Source organism: Nyctereutes procyonoides, unplaced genomic scaffold (genome assembly GCF_905146905.1).
Source record: "Nyctereutes procyonoides isolate TBG_1078 unplaced genomic scaffold, NYPRO_anot_genome, whole genome shotgun sequence".
NCBI lineage: Eukaryota > Metazoa > Chordata > Mammalia > Carnivora > Canidae > Nyctereutes > Nyctereutes procyonoides.
This window is the reverse complement of record NW_026575131.1, coordinates 30,486,826-30,505,599: the sequence shown is the minus strand read 5'-3', so window position 1 is coordinate 30,505,599 and position 18,774 is coordinate 30,486,826. Positions and strand designations below refer to the sequence as shown.

Below are 18,774 nucleotides of genomic sequence, written 5' to 3'. Positions count from 1 at the left end.
ACCTACTACATGCTGACAGAATAACGATAAAAACTGAGTACAAAGTTAGATTATGGCCAAATTCCTCTTTGTGGAATTTTTATCTAAACAGACACTCTTTTAAAAGCCTTTGAGGATGGTTTATCAATACTTCATAAGCAGGATACAGAGTATAGGTCACTTGTCTAATAAGGATGAATTCTAATTTTCACAGCAAAGCAATTGAGAAGGGTCACAGGATCCTTAAGAAATGTTTTTCAAAGAACAAGGGCCCCTAGTACATAAAACTCACATCATTCTACTAGGAGTGGAACGTACAAAAAGAACAAAGTTAATGGATGGCCACACTAGACAACATGCCTTCTTGGATTTTGCCACCTACCAACATCACCTCACATATCATTTATATTTGATGATTTTTAAAAATGTCTCACTTTTTTTTTTTTTTTTTTTTTTTTTTTTACTTATAAGGTCAAGAGAGACCAAAACACTTGCTGGAAGAACTGTCAACTTGACAGCTGATGGGTAATATCCATCTCATCTGTACCCACTATTTCTCCCAACATTCACTCTTCCCTTTGGGAATCTTTCAAAGTTGTATCCCACTGTTCAGCTCTCAGCATTTGGATATTTATTCTTCCAAATCACTACTGACAGCAAAATCTCTATGTTGTAGTCACTTTGAAAGAATGGTCAAGTTAAACACTCAGCAAGAACCAAAGGTCCCCATGATTAAGTCTTTGCCTTTCAGACAAACTTTCTTCCTTTCTTCCTTCTCCTCCATCTTGAGGCATGAGGGCTGGGGGTGGTGCCCTATGGGATAAGTCTAAGTGTCTATCAATCTGACCCACGAGGGTGAAAATAATCACGCCACCCTGGTTTTCCACAAGGACCCCCGGAGTAATACTGTTGCATTTCTCCACCACTGAAAATACTGCCTGATATACATTACCTTGTCTCCATTTCAGGTTCTAATAATAAATTCAAACTGTCTTTTCAAACCATCTTCTTTAACACCTGACAGACTCATACTAGAGCTACTCTAGATAAATGCTTGCTTCATCCCAAAGAGATATCAGAAAGAATAATTTCTCTTCAATTCACTCCTGCATTTTTGCCTAATTATTTTGAAACATTTTTGCAGATTTCTCAGTTTCATTAAAATAAAAAATCTCTCAAATCTCTTAACCACTGCCTCCCACCCCCCAATCACAGTTTTTATACTTTTCCCTGTCAGTTTTGAAGTAACGTTTTACTAACTACAACATTCATAGTTTTATGCCAAAGGAAAGAGGTATTGTTTGTTACAATGTTTTTCTCATCTGTAACATAGATCAGAGGTTTTCTTTTTCCCTTTATTTTATATTGCCTGCAAACAAATAAATCTGGGGTAAAAATAGTATTCCTTGCAATGAAAAGGGTAACATACGTAGTGCATGGCTGAACTGTACTGACCAAACAGAATCAATGGCACAGAAGGAAAGCAGTGATGCATCATAGGATCACCTCTTATCCACCAGTCGGCCACAGGATGACTGTGTGCACCAGCAGCAAACCATCAGCATGCACATGTTTTCCTCTGTGATTTCTGCTGAAACATAGGCTGTCCAGTGCATACCAGTCTCTAGCCAAAGCCCGATGGGAAGTAACTGCAAGCTATAAACTTGCAATCCTTTAAAAACATGCTTAATGGATAAAGTATGCAAATACAGCCACCAACGCTTCCAGAGACTCTAACTTATAAATGACTGAGTGTTATTGGAGTTGATTTTTAAATGAAAAATTCAGATGTGATGGCAAGGCAGTTTTTCACAGACCCCCATGTGATCCAAGAGTTGATGCAGTATTGAAGAATTATATACTTCATGATGTAATAAAAAAAAACCTGAATTTTTTTACCACCAACTAGGTTTATGAAGAATGGTACACACGCCTGCTATATCAAAGTAAACATTTCATTTCCATAGGTGAGGTAGCAAGGCAAATGCTTCATGGGTGGGCACGTGCAAGCCTAGGCTGCCTTTTGGTTCCTTTACGGAGAAAGACAAATGCCAGAATGGGTTACTTCTTTTAAAAAATCTAATCAACACATCTATGTTGTATATTCATGCTAGGCACTGTCCTAGGTTCTGGGAACCCAGAAGTGAACAAAAGAGACCAAACAACTCTGCCATCATGGAGTCCATCCTAATCCATACATTTTGCTTATTTCATAGATCTGAGCCAAAAGATGTATAATTTTCATTTCTGAAGTATTTTATGTTAAAATTAACACAGTTCAAATTTTATTCATTTTCTTACAGGGTATGCATTTTAAAAGGCCACCCGCCTTTAGGGGATATTACCCTGATGTCTAGAAAAAAGATTTTTAATCTGAGATTCTTTTAATTCTTCATCTGTTTCCCAGAATGTGAGGCTGTGAATGAAACCACACAGACTATAGGAAAAATAAAAACTGTTTACTGAGTAGAAATAAAGTAGAACATCTAATGGGTTCCTCCTATTTCGTACTACTTTTTTATGTACGTCCATCTCTGGCTCAAATTCACAGATGAGACCCATTAAAATCTCAAGTTCAGTATAGCTTTCTTGAAAATTTTCAAAGTGGCAAACAAATTGAGGAGAACATCTACCTTAAAAACCCATCACTGATGCTCTTGATCAATAGCTGGCATCAATAAATCTTAGATAGACATGTGGGCAAGACTCTTGGAGCCAGGCAAGGATTTTTCTTAATATGGATACTGATGTCATTTAGGCAGAGGGAAGCTGGGCAGATTTGCAATAAGAGGGAAGTGATTATATAATACATCCAAACCATAAATAAACACTCCATTAAGTTATAAAATTCTATATGTCCTTAGAAGGGCTTCCTGTGAGCCACTTAACTTAGAAAAAAAAAAAAGGAAAGCTCTATTAATCATTCATTTGGCCAAAACCTACTGAATCCTTGCCCTATATCCAACACAGCACATCACTACCACCACCATCATCCCACCACCACTACCACCATGTTGAGTTTACTGTGTACCAGATACTGAGCTGGGTGATGACATGTCTCATCATTTAATTAGTAAGCAACTCTAGAAGTTGGGTATAATTTTTATCCTCTTTTTAAATGAGCAGATGAAGTAAATAATATCAAAGGAGTTATGCCATCCACTTGTGGTCCCACAGCAAACTAAATAATCAGGCACCAAATGAGCATCTGTCAAACTCCTAAAACCATGGTCTTTTACTGCCACCTCCTCTAGCTTTGAGATATAATTGACATACAACATTGTGTGAGTTTAAATTATAAAATGTGTTAATTTGATACTTACATACTGTAAAACTATTACCACCATAGTTTTAACTAACATTTTTATCACTTCATATAATAAATAACCATTTCTTTTTTTAAGAATTTATTTATTTATTAATGAGGGACACAATGAGGGGCAGAGACATATGCAGAGGGAGAAGCAGTCTCCTCATGGGGAGCCCAATGTAGGACTTGATCTCAGGACCCCAGGTTCATGCCCTGAGCCCAAGGCAGATGCTCAATCAGTGAGCCACCCAGGTGTCCAATAACTATTTCATTTTTATGATGAGAACATTTAAGATCGACTCTTAGCAACTTTCAAATATATAATGAAGTATTATTAACTACAAGAACCACAATGTACATTAGATTCCAACTTATTCATCTTCTAAATATTATTATTTATTTATTTATTTATTCATGATAGACACAGAGAGAGAGACGCAGAGGCACAGGCAGAGGGAGAAGCAGGCTCCATGCTGGGAGCCCGACGTGGGACTCGATCCTGGGACCCCAGGATCATGCCCTTGGCCAAAGGCAGGCGCCAAACCACTGAGCCCCCCAGGGATCCCCCAACTTATTCATCTTCTAACTGGAAGTATGTACTCTTGGATAAACATCTCCCATTTTCCCCTACCCCAGGCCCTGATAATCACCATTCTCATCTCAGTTTCTAAACGTTTAGCTTTGTTAGCTCCCAAATATAACTAATACCCAGTATTTGTTTTTCTCTGAGTTATTTCACTTAGCAAAATGCCCTCAAGGTCCATCAGTGTTGTCTCCAATAACATGATTTCCTTCTTTCTCATGGCACAATATTTCATTATACATACATACATCCCACATCTTCTTTATTCACTCATCCATTGACCAGTACTTAACTTGGTTCCATATCGAGCATCTTTTCACGATGACCACATGCATATCTTCTTTGGAGAAATGTCTATTCAGTTCCTTTGCACATTTTTTATCACATTTTTTTCTATTGAGCTGTAGGAGTTCCTTATATATTTTCAATATTAACTTTGTACCAGATACATAATTGCAAATATTTTCTCTCAATTCTATAGGTTGCCTTTTCATTTTGTTGATTATTTCCTTTGCTGTACAGAAGCTTTTTAGTCTGACATAGTTCTACATCTCAATTTCTTCATTTGTTGTTTGTACTTTTGGTGTCAAATCCAAAAGCACATTGCCAAGACCTATGTCAAGGGGATTATTCCCTATTTTTTCCTCTAAGAGTGTTCTGTTTTCAGATCTTATGTTCAAGTCTTCGATATATTTTGAGATTATTTTTTGTGTATGGGATAAGATGGGGAAGGAGGTAAGGACATGGTCTTAAATACTCCATTTTATTGCTCCCAAATAAGCTGCTTAATTGTGGACTCAATTGCATCATCAGCCTCATATCTGAGTTGAAAAGGATTTTAAACATTATCTAATGAATGATAAACTTCAGATGTTGGCCCATTTCCCATGATCAGCTAACTTGTTAGAGGCAGATATAAAACCAGAATTTAGGTTGTAATACAAGCTTAATTCCACTATTCTATATAAAATTGTGAATATACCATAATCATAACAATAACAGCAGCTAGCATTTGTGAAATTTAGTATATTTCAAACATTAAGTGCTATAAATGTAAAAATTCATTTAATCTTCCCAACATAGGAAATGGATCCCACCATCTCCATAAAACAGGTGAACAACTGTGACAGAGAATGTTTTTTTTCCCCCCAAGGGCACATACGTACTAAGTGGTGGAGCCAAGATCTGAATCTAGATTTGCACAGCTCTCAAGCCCACCATTTAACTACTATACTATTCTGCTTCTTGATTGAAAAAAATCAAATTTTCTCAATGTATCAAACTTTAAAAAGAAAAATACCCTCAGTTTTCCTATGATGCTTCTTTGAAAGAAGCATCCCATCCATATTTACAGCATCCCATCCATATTTATATATCATTTATCTAGTATGCTTTGAGAAGTTGATGCCTATCCACCTGATTCTGTGAATACACACACCATCTTCCAATAGATCATTGCTTCTGAGATCAGAGATTAAGTCTTTAATTCTATTTGTTCTTCCCCAGAACCTAATTCTCACAATGCACTATAGTAGAAAGTAAACTTTCAGAAGTGGACATTAAAAAAAGACAAAAAGTAGCAGGTAGCTAACAAAGACAGTTTTGAATTCACACTACTAAATTTGACAGAGGGTCACTCATGCAAAACGATTCATAACCAAATTCAGGGAAAATCCACATCTAAATATATTTTACAAACAAGTATCTAACTATCAGGTGTTTGCCTAAATTAATCGAAGGTATTTCCTACCCTATGTACAAATTCACAACTAATCACTTGAATTAATAAATGTATACATATTTCAAGTTCAACAATAGCTACGTGGACTAATGTATTATAGTATTATGGAATTTTTTTTTTAAAAATTAAGAAAGGCCCAACATACTTACAGAGGCTAACTATATATTAACTTAAGAAACTCTACAATTCAAATTTAAAAGAAATTGTTCACATTTGATTATCAACTCCCTTTTACTAAGACAGTAGGAAAATAGAAACATTCTTACTGACAATCAGCTAATCACACAGCTGGATTAACCCAAGCTCTCCATTTCTTTTTCAATCAGAATGAGTGATTGTCCTTGGTGCTCAGAACACCTGTTGTGTAAGCGCCTTCCCAGCACATCATACAATCTACTTCCATCAGCTCAGTTGTATGTTTTTGTTTGGTTGGTTTTTGTTTGTTTTTTAAAGATTTCATTTATTTATTCATGAGAGACATAGAGAGGCAGAGACAAAGGCAGAGGGAGAAGCAGATTCCTCAAGGGGAGCCCAAATGTGGGACTCAATCCCAGGACCACGCCCTGAGCAAAAGGCAGATGCTCAAACACTGAGCCATCCAGGTGCCCCTCAGCTATATTGTTTAAACAGGAATCTATATATCCGTTCTCAAGCCTATCATAATTGCGATTATATTCATATGATATAAGCATAACATAAAATTGATGAAATACAAATGCATAAAAGAGATCTGTTGCATCCACTGCTTCCTTAGGATGATAAACTCAACTCATAAGAATAATTGGCTTTATATTAGATATGGGAAACTTTATAATTGGAGAAAAACATGGCAAAACTCCAAAAGAATCATGCCTTAGATTACTCTGCAAGTGTCCGTGTTTTTGCTTCACTTTGAGGAAACTGTAAGCAGTGCATTAGGACTATTATTTATATAAGAAAGTGGAAGTGAAACTCCAAATAGCAAATCTGGATTTAACTAAGGTATAGATTCAACAAAGGATTGGCAAACAGATGCACATTCCAATATCCAGAGTTAAAACAAAATTTTTACATAGCATTCTAATTTTTTTTTCCTATTTTTAAAGCAACCTTTTGTTTCTTTAACCAAATGCTTCAATTGACCAAAGAGAAGTCACAATTGAGCTGAGTAAAAGGACTTCTATAGTACTATATGCAAGCAACAGGTGGCTAGAGGAAGATGGACTCTGGTCCTGGGCTTGGCTTCCAGAACTGTCCTCATTCTGTACATTCTTAGCCAATTTTACCTGTGCTAGCTCTGAGAGCCTCATGGCATTTCCTCATGTCCTCTGCTATAATCTCTTAGGCACAAGATTTCCTCCCTCAAATTCTCCCTGTAAGGCCCCCAAGTACTGTGAATGCCTGTTCTTTCCTGCCCGTGCACTTGCTATTCCTCCTACACTTCACTCCACCTCTTCTGCACCTGCTTACAGGCATCATCTCCTCCCCTTTTTCTGATTCTTTAGTTTTATTCACATCACCTCCTCTGTTCCCCCTTATCACTGAATACATGCTGACCCCATTTTTTGTTTTAGCTGGCTGTGTTCATCCTTGGCTGTAAGCACCACGAGGAACAAGACCCACATTATTTTCATTAACTTTAGGATCTCTAGCATCCAGCATTTTGCCTGGCAGAAAATAAGTCCTTAAGTACTTAATCAATTTATGGATACACTAACTAATGAACTAACTTAGGTAATTGTTCCTCCAAAATTCCCAAAGACAGGAATTCTTCCTTTTCTCATTCGTGCTTTCTATCTGGCACCCTGCAGGAAGCCATGTCGGGATGCTTCCCTGTGCTGAAAGATTTGAAGTAGGACCTTTTACAATCCATTTCTGAACTCTGCTCTTTATGTTTCGGATAGGGGAGCCTAAGGGCCAATGCCAGGTGACAGGTGCTCAGAGGGATCCCACCCTGAGCCACATGGTCTGAGGGATTTCCCTGGGTGTATTTTCTGTCATTCCTAACCACCAGAGCCACACGGAGCAGCGTGATAAGACACCGAATGGCATTCTCTTCTCTCCAGGTGACACGTATCTCCTGATGCATGGATGTCAAGAACCTCTTCTTTAAAATTCTTAGACTCAAAAAAATATAAAATAAAATTAAATTAAAAAATAAAAAAATAAAATAAAATAAAATAAAATAAAATAAAATTCTTAGACTCCTGGAAGGGTTGAAGGGCATACATTGCCATCTAGAATGGAAAGAGTATGACAGCAAGAGTGTATCTGAAAGAAATAGCTATTCCAGAGACAACAGGGTCTCTTCAAAAGCACTCCCCTTCTCCCATTGCTTTGTGAGCAGGAGACTCACATGTCGGTCTTCATGCACTAGAGCCATGTTCATATTCACGCTGCCTGCCAGCACATTTTAGATCCTTTATCCTTCACTATCCCTGGCTACGATACTCTCACTCCTGCTTTCAACCTGCAGCCCCACCACCATCCACAATCACAGTTCTGAAAGTTCTGACTTGACCTTGCCCCTTGAGCCTCATTTCATATGAGAGCATTGTCCATTAACCAGTCAAAATTTTCTTAAATAACTAAATGGTTCCTAAGCTTCTCTGAGTAGTCCAGGAACATCTCACTGCCCTGGGTCTGCTTCTCCTTCCCATTTAAATTCCAGACTAGAAATCGATATCGACCCAGCCATAAGCTCTCGAGAACAGATCTTCTACCAATCAGGAGGAAAGAGGGCTTGCTTCATTTCTGTCATTTCATCCCAAATGTCCTGCTGCCTGGAAGATGACATGTAAATGCCACCTTTTATACAAGTACCATTCTAATTTTTATAAGAAATTTAAGACATGTCAAATTCATCATATACCAAATAACACAATATCCTAAATAAGAGACCATAAAAGAGCATTTACTATGTACCAAGTCCTGTACCCAGAACATTGCCTGCATTATCATTTCATTCTCTCAGCAATCCTGTAACAAATATTCTATTGCTATCCCATCACAAGAAAGCTAAGCATAAAAAAACTTGCCTGTAGTCATAGGGAATGCAAATTCATTTATGTCAAATTCCTAGTTCAAACCTTACAGCTCAAAGGATTTCCAAATGCAACTGAACAAATAAAATTTATACAGATCTATAGTTCTTCTCTGGACATTTTTTTTTTTGAGCAATACTCAATGAGGCAACAAATCTCTAGAATTTCTCATTTCAGGATATTTTCACTAAAGCTAATTCTCTCACATATACACTATCTGGCATCTCTTTCTAGTTGGTCAACTTGGAAGTGAGATTAAGTACAAATAATGTAGGATAATAATGCACCTTATATTTTGCATTTAAGGTACTTTGGTATTTTTACTGGGATACTATTCTGTTACTTGAATAAATTGCAGCCTAGCAAGAACAACATTTCATAAACATCTTAGACATAGATACCCAATTCCAGGAAGTCATCCTTTCTCGAAAATGTACAAGTTTATTTCTTCTGTTTCTGTTATTTTGTTCTCAAAATTCTTTCAAAGCCCAGTAAGGTAGAACCAGATGGAATCACTGCTTTTATTTGATGGGGCAGAAGAGCAGGGGGGGAAAAGAGGAGATTTTACACATAAAGAACCTATTTCAATAATGTTTGATGAATCACTGATGAGCTTTAGTTTTTCCCTGTTTGGATTCCTTCTTGATTGTACTGCTAGGAAGTTCGACCAAATCACTTGCCTGCTAATAAAGTGTCAACAGAGGGCACATATTCACAAACCTGTGCGTTACTAAAAATGACCAGCAATTATTAAGCAGTAGATAGAGATTCTCTTCTCGAAGGTGTTTTCTTGGGAGCAAGAGGAGTCTCTACTCACTTCACCAAATCATTTAAAGTGTGCGTTGAAGAAAACAATAAGATCCTTAAAACCATTTATCATCTCAAACTTCTCCTGGAACAACGGTTTCATTTTTTATAATCTTACAGAATAGGCACCAAAAAAAAAAAAAAAATCACAACCTATGGAGATCACAACACAGATGCATTTTTTTAATAAAGCCACATATAATAATAAACATAAGCAAACCATTTTCTAGTGGATGCTGGAAGTCTTAGACCAAGAATTTATTTAACAATATTTGAAACATATAGAGAAATATATATATATATATAATAGTATTAAATTAAAAAATAATAAATGTATGATGCACATAGGGATGCCTTTAAAAATTCAACTTTCTGTTCCATGCATCTATCCACTGTCCTTTGAAAGTTGATTCTTCTTTCCAAGTGCCATGATTTTGGTCTGTCATTTTAGGTCATTTTTCATTCCAGTCTTAAAGGCACTCTTAAAGGCACATGATTTGCTCTTTGTTCAGAAAGAAGGGATTTCTTCTCAATGCTTGATTGCTTTATCATCTAACTGAGGCTCTGGATTCATCTTCCAATTAACAAAGACCTTTTATACAGTATCAAGAGAACTGGTGGTGGGAGGAGGAAAAGTCTATAGAAAAGGCAAGATCTCCCCAACAGTTTTAAAAAAAAAATTCCCTCTAATAGGCAAGGTAGATCATGATTTTCTGGCCAAGGAAAGACTGTCCAAAGACCCTAAGTACATTAGATTTGAAGACAAATAAGTGGAAAGGGCAATGTTTGCAATGTTTTCTTGATGTGGCACCAAGATCCTCCCCACTGGCACAGCTTAAATAGCTCAGCACAGCCTGCTGATGATATGAATTACCATCCATACACTAGAGCAGTGGTTGTCAAATACTAATGTACTTAATTATCATTTAGATAGCTGGTTAAAACCTAACTTCCTGAGTCCCACTTCCAGAGATTCTGATTTACCAGGTTTGTGTGCAGCCCACGAATTCGCATTTCTAAGAAGCTCATGCGTGATGCCAAATGTGGGACTGAGGACCACACTATGAATACATACCCTTCAGAGCACTGGGATTCCAAAACACTCGGGGTAAACTGTATACTCACTCTGCATCTAAAATTCTGCTCTTGGATTATTTCAGTCTGCAGCCTTAAGAAACATGTGGTCTTCAAAGAAACCATAATGCTACAGTGGGAGGCTATCCTCCTTTGTGGAAGAAGGAAGGAAGGAAAAAAAGAAGGGAGGGAGGGAGGGAAGACAGACAGAATTTAAGTAATGGGTCTTCTTCACTTGGAACAGAGAGCAAGCTGACTCAAGGTTACAAAGGCCTATCTCATTCCTGATCTTTTGTCATTGAGAGAGACACGAGCAGTCCATGTCAAAAATGCACACTGCACATTCCCAGGAAGCCACTCACAGGGCCAACTGTAATTTTATTTAAGCCTGCCTGAACTTGTTTTTCTTGTTTTTCCTCTGTAGGCACTCATGAGGATTTTTTTTTCCCCTTTGCAAGACAGAACTCTAAGATAAAGTCACAGATGGGGGCTTCACCAAAAACTAGCAAACTTTAAAGCAAAAATGAATAATAAAAATCAAGCATTTCTGTTTATATCAAGATTCACCCTACAACCCCTCTACTCATCTTCCTACACAAAGAAAATCATCCCAAAGTCAGATTACTGGAAACATGCCTACGTTCTTTCTGTGCAGATCCATATGGTGGTGTTTAGAACACCAAACATCTAGATAAAACCAGACAAATTCCTTACTACAAACTATGGTTGCAAATCCAAATGCCTACAGCCTAAATAAGGTAATTTAATGGATGAAGCCAGGAGTAAGGGAAAACAGGGCGGCAGGGAAGATGGAGAACCTAAGAGTCCCAGCCTTATCAGCTATTCCTAATCAGCTGACGTCCAATTCTAATCAAACAGAAGTACATTTTTGGTTTTTCCTTCCAGTCCCATTTCTTGGATTTTACGTTGAATTACGGTACCATGTACAAAAAAAAAAAAAAAAAAAAAAAAAATCACAGAGAAACTGGATGAAGGTAACTTCCTCCAGAAAAGGTTCATCCTAGGCTATGGGAGGCAGCCTGGGATAGGTCAGGTTGCCTTTATCCACCATGGGATTGAGTGGACTCCACTGTGGCTGACATTTTGAAAGATCTGCTCTGCCTTTTTTGCTCACATTCTCGGATGTAGTTTGAAAGTCTATAGTGTTTACCAGTCTCCTTTGTCCTTCATGGATGCTGAACTCCAATTGTTTTACCTTTAGCCCTGGGAGAAATTGTCACAATGAGCAATTTACTTACTTTTTTCTTTTCTTTCTTTTCTTTATCTCTCTCTTTCTCACAAAGAGAGGCAGAGTTGGGGCCTATGGAGTCAGGCCCCAAGACAAAAGGAAAACAACCCTCCTAGAATTCCACTGCTCATAATGTTGCATGTCTGTCCCCGCACCCACATAAAGCAGCAACAAATGGAAAAGATTCAGGTGTTTTTTGTTGTTGTTTGTTTTAGCACTTTACATTTTCTGCGATCTGCTCTTAAACTTCCTAGCTTCACACCTCCACAGCATAAAAATTAGGTAAATGCCTTCAGGAATGAACAAGACTGCCCAAGATCAGGGTAATATCTAGTACCTGCTTTCTTTCTGAGATCACATCCCATCAAGTCCCAGCTGCTTTAACATCCCTAGACTTTGACGTTTTTCTCTCTTGCCTTGAGAGATTGCCAAAAAAATCTCCTGCCTTCTCTGCTCCCAGGCACAATCTTTTGCCTGATTTCTCAGCTTTCATTCAAACCAAAAGTTGGAGAGATCCCTTAAGGGAAAAGCAGGTTGTGGAAAGCTGGCTCACCACTTTATAGTTCCCTATGCTCTAAGAGTTTTGGTTTTCTTGGCAACTCTTTAATGTCTTCAAGTTAGGAACATTTCAGATTTTGTTTAATTTGGCTTCTCTACTGTTTTGAAAGAAGTGTTGGTTTTTCATAGACCACCCCAATTTAGCCAGAGGCAAAAGTCCCCAGGTAGGCTGGTTGGTTGGTTGACTGACTGCTTGATTGATTTTTTGGAGATTACAACTAACACGCACTTTATTTCCTTGATTGAAAGCCTTGTGGTACAGACAAGGTTTAAAAGAGTTGACCTCGAATTTGTTCACACTGACTCCAGTGAGTTGTATTTGGGTTTTCTATGCTTGAGGCTACTCAACTGCTCCTGTTGCAATAGGTTTGTTTTCTTTCAGAATCAAGGTGGGTATTTTCATTTAAAATCTTATTTTTAATTCCTTCTCTGGCAATTCTTTTCTGGATTCTTAGCTTTGCATAATTATATCTACAATGCAACCAGCATTTTTGAGTCACTAAGATAAATCCTCCTACTCCAACATCATATGATCGTCTTATTCTACTAGTTAATAAAAAATGTCCAGGGTCAACCAAAAATATATCCTAATGAACCACACAACACTGAATCCTGTGCACAAGGAATGTTTGCAACATCTAAAATTCTTAGCAGCTTAACAAGCTTCTTCTTTGTGGAGTCATCAAGCTCAGCCATGGGCCTCAGTCCCTGGTTAATTTAATACAGTAATATAACTACTTCCCCAGGAAATCATGTATTTATTCTGAAATTTAGGAATTAACTTCATATTTAAACACAATCCACATGAGCTATGTAGGAATTATTTTGGTAAATATATATATATTTATATATATATATATTCAATTTCTTTTTTATATATATATTCAATTTCAAACAAGATATCAAACTAATACTTTTGGTTCAGTGATCTCTTTCAAGACAGATATGTCAAGCAATTTTTGTATTTTGTCAGCAGCCTTAAAAGAAATTGCAAATAACCACAAATCTTTGTTACACTTTAGACTACTTGAGACACTCCAGATAAATATTTTACAATAGATGGACAGTAGGCAGAGGAATGGTTTCACGTAATAAGTAATACAAGAAAGTGACAAGACACCTACCTTATGCTTATCAGGGAACAAGAGGAGAATGCTTTCACCAAATGTCACTCTGGTAGTCACCAGTAATTGGCTCCACTTGACACAAAGAGGGATTTAAATGGAAATACTATCTGACGTAAGTCTTTCTAATGCAGAGCCCTCCATAAAGATGGACATAGGACACACAGTAAAATAGCCAAATTATTCCCATTGCCATGTGCCATCTCCAACTGTGGCTTCCTGGGAATTCATCTACAGAAATACAGCAACAAATTCTCTTTGAGATTACTGCCCTGTTAGGACATAACCTAATAGATATGGAGCTCTCCATCGCATAGGTAGCTGGAGAATGTGGCAGTGGTTCGGTAGAAGACTGTCCACAGTGAATGCCCACTTCAGTTCCTCTAGGACTGTAACTGATCACATGGCAGTCCCCTGCTGAAAGACCTCTTGTCTCTTCTGTAACTCGCCTATATAATAATCAAGAGAGAATACCCAGGCATCCAAGTGATGGGGATATGGAAAGATATCAAGACATGGCACATATTCTAAACTAACTGCTTTTCACAATTATCTAGTTTGTAAGACTGATAGACAAATAAATAGAACCTTAGGCCTATAAACAAACAAAAAGTAAATTTAAAACATGTCTAATATGGTGTACAGTATCAGAAGGTATCAACCATTGGCAAAAAAAAAATAGCATTATCAGTATATAGCAGGCACTGTGCCAAGGATATTATACGAAATCTGTTCATCTTCATGGCAACTCTTCAAGGTAAATACTCTCATAATCCTCATTTTGATAGATGAGACAAATGAAGCACAGAGCGGTTTAGTAATTTACTCAAAGTGGTAAGTGGTAGAGAGAGAGTCAACCTGAAATTAAGTCTCAAGTGCCATAACACAAGCCCTTAACCACATCCCTTTACAGGCCTCCTGGACGGCACTGATCATAGTAATGTCTCACTACGAATTCCCTATACTTCAGTAATGTGAGTATGGATTATGGACATGTGCCTTTCCTAGCTGTCCTTAAATTCTGAGCTAAATATAAAATTAATGACATCTTGGGAGCTGTGATTCTTCCCTAACACATTTTGCTAAGAACATGGCTTATGAAATCTTTATATCTAGTTGAAATGTGTTTACTATGTCTTGCCAGGAAGTTCATCCTAAAGGGATATTCCACATGGGCAATGTAAATTGCTGTAAGGGCTAAGAAGCCTTCATTCCAACTAGTTTTTGCTGCCAAGTAATAAGTAATTTAGTAGATTTGGAAAACGAAGCACAGGGTCTATCCCCTTTCACAAGTTACTAGGACTGCGTAAAGATCAGTCACTCTATACGGAATTAGAAAATATCCTATCTGGCACATGGAGTTTGCCTCCCTTGATGTTGTTGGAAACTGCACATAGTGTTTAGACCACATATCTCTGAGGAAGCACAAACCTGTTCCGATGGCCTAGAAACTCCACATTGCAAATATGCATTTCAATGAGGGTTTATGAGCATGGAGGAAGGAAAAACTGGTATCCCAACCTGCAGGCCAATATCCTGGTTCCTGGCTTTTCTGTCTCATAGCTGTGCAACCATGAACAAGTCACACCATGTGGGTCAGTTTCCTCCTTAATAAAAGATGCTAACCTACTTCATGATATTCTTGTAAAGGTGGTACCTTTGAAAGCCCTCTGAAAAACTATTCAAACAGATCATGTGACATATACATATATGCTTACACACAGCACCAAGGGCTAAGCTGTACTCATTAACTGGATGCCAATAGCTAGATGATTATCAAGGTAGAAGACAGAGGTCCACTAAGCCACACTCTAGAGGAAGTGAGCCTGTGAGGAGATGCCCAGTTACTATGGTGATGGGAAAGGACAGAGCAGTCCAGTCTTAGGGACAGGGAGGAAAAGGAGGACACAGGTTGGCTACAGAGTAGGTTCTAGAGAGCCTACCTAATGAGCACTGGGTAAGTATGGAATTCTGGAAACAGCAGCAAAGAAGAATTCACTCATTAACAGAAAATAGTCTGATATAGAAAGGCTGTGTGTCAGGCACCATAAACCACAAACACCAACATGCAGGATCTGGCTTGATCCTAATAACAAGTCAGTGAAGGTATCCTCCCTATTTACTGATTAGGTATCTGAGCCTTTGAGCATTTTATTAATTGTCAGGTCCATATAGAGAGTCAGTGGTAGAGGCCAGGTTCTAACAGAGCCATTGTCAGGATACAAACTAGTCTATCTATCAAGCTACATTTCTGTAGAACAACTCCATGTTCAAATATATGGGGGAGAAGTCAGGTATGGTATACACTCAAATGTTCACAGCACTCTTTCTGTGCTGTGAAATCACAAGTGATTTTCTCAATACCCATAAGTATTATCTGACTTTTGTTATCAAAAAGAAAAAGTAATTAAAGAATTAAAAGGGATCTTCATTTTTCCTTCTTAAAGACAACTCTTATCCCCAAATGCTTTAGATTTGTGTAAAAAAAAAAAAATGAGGAAGTCAAAAGGACAGTTTGTTAAGGGTTAAATATTATACATTTGATTAAGAGTTTAAGTATCTGTGGGACAGCAGAAAGCCACTGAAAACACTGAAGTGAACCTAGTCTAGTAAAAGTTGAACTTGAGGTTCATGTTGGCAGGAGTGGGGCACCCTCACAGGGTTGGGGGTCAGTGTAGAACACTTTACAAAGTTGTCCCCACTCTAAGTTGTCTTTAAGTTTCAGAGAGAACTCTGGGAAGAATTGCCAGTATAGGATCCACTGTGATGGTGGGAATCATCAGTTCCACTTCTTAATGCACTGGCTTGAAGAAAGGCTAAGGATCAATGATACATAAAGAGATAATCAGTAGAGAGCTATGCAAGTAGATAAGATAGTAATGGGAGAAGGTCAGAGAAAAACAGAAACGATAGACCTATAAAAGCTTCATACTTGGAAACTAGGAAGAAGATAAATGGAAATGAAGGGCAGGGGAAGGGGAAGTAAGCAGAGGTGTGGGTGGAAGGGTATTAATAAGAATATTCTAAAATAAATGCTTGTTTCTTACAATGGAAGAAGGTTTTATAATGTAAAACTTTGTTTCAAAAGAAAATGTTCATACAGCAGGCAAATCCTTACCTGGATTAATACAGAAAATGAAAAAGCTGGTTTTCATTTAGTATTTAATATGTAAAACATAGTAATCTCTTATATTTGGGGGAGGAGACCACATAGGCTATGATGATGAGATTTATAAATGAATAAAATAGCTTTCAAATTAACTGTTTCTAATAGTTTAGAGTTAAAATGGATACTTGTTGCATTTATGTTGAAAACTAGTTTCTAGGAGTTCTTAAGCCAACTAAGAAGGCAATCACAATATGAACTCAAAATGAAATGCTTTGAATTAAACATTAGCAAAAGAACAATTAACGAAAGACCCAATAGCCTTTCATTACTGTTCAAAAAAAATTTTTTTTTCACAAAGTTTTATCTATCTGACAATATTGAATTTAATCTAAACCCTGTGCTCTCAGGAAATAGCCAAGGTCAAGAGGTTCTTACCCTTTTGTTTTTTGGGAAACACCCCCAAGTCCAAGGACCAATCTGCGTTGGATATTCTGAGACCCCACATCCACCCTTCTTCATGACACCCTTGTTTCATAAAACCTCCAAAGTTTCACCTCATTTTTGATGACAGTTGCATAGGAAACATGCCATTGTTTCCATATGCCATAATTGATATAATTCCTCTATTGCCAGACATTTAGGATACTTCCAATTTTTCACAACTACTAACAAAGCTACATCAGTCATCTTTGTACAAACAACCAACTTCAACTCTTCTCCTCTTTCTTTGAGACATTCCTCATTAGTAAGCATTCCCCCTATTGTAAGAGCCTGGATAAAATCATGTCCTTAATTGTCTGATACATCTTGTCTTTGACATAGTTAGCTGTTAAGAGTTTTCCAGAAAAATATACCAGGAAATAAATGAGACCTTATCACACACACTTGCTCCATGCTTTTTTTCAGAAAACATATAAATGCAAAACAAAAAATTTCACAAAGGATAATCAATATCAATTGATAATGCTGGTGCAAAGACTCCAAGAAAGGAAATGAGAATCTATGAACAATCTCAGTTTGCCTGAAGATAAATTAGTACAACTGAAAAATATTTCAAATTTTGTATTTGCATGGCAAGGAAAATAATATTAAGTAAGGAAGCCAGCTGGACTCACCACAATCGGGAAACACTTTCAACTTAGCAAACCACACAGGTAGCACGAGGCATTTCACAAGGGCCAAAATGTTTGACCAATTCTAGCAATGTGAGAAGAGAGAAGATCACGGCTTTGACAAAAGAACAAGGTCCTAAATATGACAGGGACTTAAAGACATAGACTTCAGGCCCACATGGGATTCAGGAACCACCTAGTTCCAAATTTCAGCAGGTTCAGGAATCACAAATCCCAGGCACAATTCAGTGGGGTAAATCCAATCAACGTTACAAGGCTTGAGATTTTCTACAAGTTTATTTTGCTTGGAGGAATGTCATTAAATATATCACATTTTATTTCTACACTTCTGTAAGACTTCTCAGTGTAAATGGGGGAGGGAGGGTGGAATATTCTAACCACTTGTCATTTTAGGTTCTGCATAAGTGAAATGATGCTGCAACTCCAAGGCAGGGAAGTTTACAGTGGAGGCAGCTCCACTTGATAACAAAACTGCCCTAATTTGGACTATGAATTAGCAACCCATTTTCTGAGTATTGCAACAAATGAAGCATACACTTTATCCCATTTAAATCTTGGAAAACTCTCCAAGGTTCCACTGACTGATGCAAAAGTGAGATACAAAAAGGCTTCATTGCATGCCTAGGATAACAAAGTTGGTGGGAAGTGGTAAACAATGATGATTAAGGAAGGATTCAACATGTAGAACTGTTAGAGTCAAGGACATTCAAATTTGTATGAGACCAATAGAATGTGGCCAAATAAAAGTATTTAATGTGACCAGTTTAACGAATTCAAAACAATGATTAGGAATTAACACATCCATCTTCTGAATGTTAATGGACAGCTCTAGACTGCTGGGGAAAAGATTTTTTTTTAATAGTGCTGGAACTTGCTTGCAAAGTTTTTTCTCTTGAGTCGATTAAATATTCCCTCCAAAATCTTGTTTATATTATTAATTTGTTCAGCAACCCCTGTCTTCAGAGAAGTGTAAATTTCCACCTGGTCCCTGAAGAGTTAGCACATATTTTTAATTAAAATAGTCTTGAATAAATTGAGTTGTTATTCTTACAGGCTATATTACTAAGAGTATTAACTCCAAATA

At 37.4% G+C, this 18,774-nt stretch overlaps 1 protein-coding gene and 1 non-coding gene across 9 annotated transcripts in view; both read right to left on the bottom strand.

Annotated features, from left to right (window-relative positions):
• Positions 1 to 18,774, bottom strand: part of FHIT (fragile histidine triad diadenosine triphosphatase) — a 1,388,110-nt gene that overhangs the window by 671,856 nt on the left and 697,480 nt on the right. The gene's annotated exons all lie outside the window — the stretch shown is intronic.
• On the bottom strand, positions 11,819 to 11,959 carry LOC129522603 (small nucleolar RNA SNORA55). The gene has a single exon (XR_008666913.1). It is a non-coding gene; the product is annotated as a small nucleolar RNA SNORA55 (small nucleolar RNA).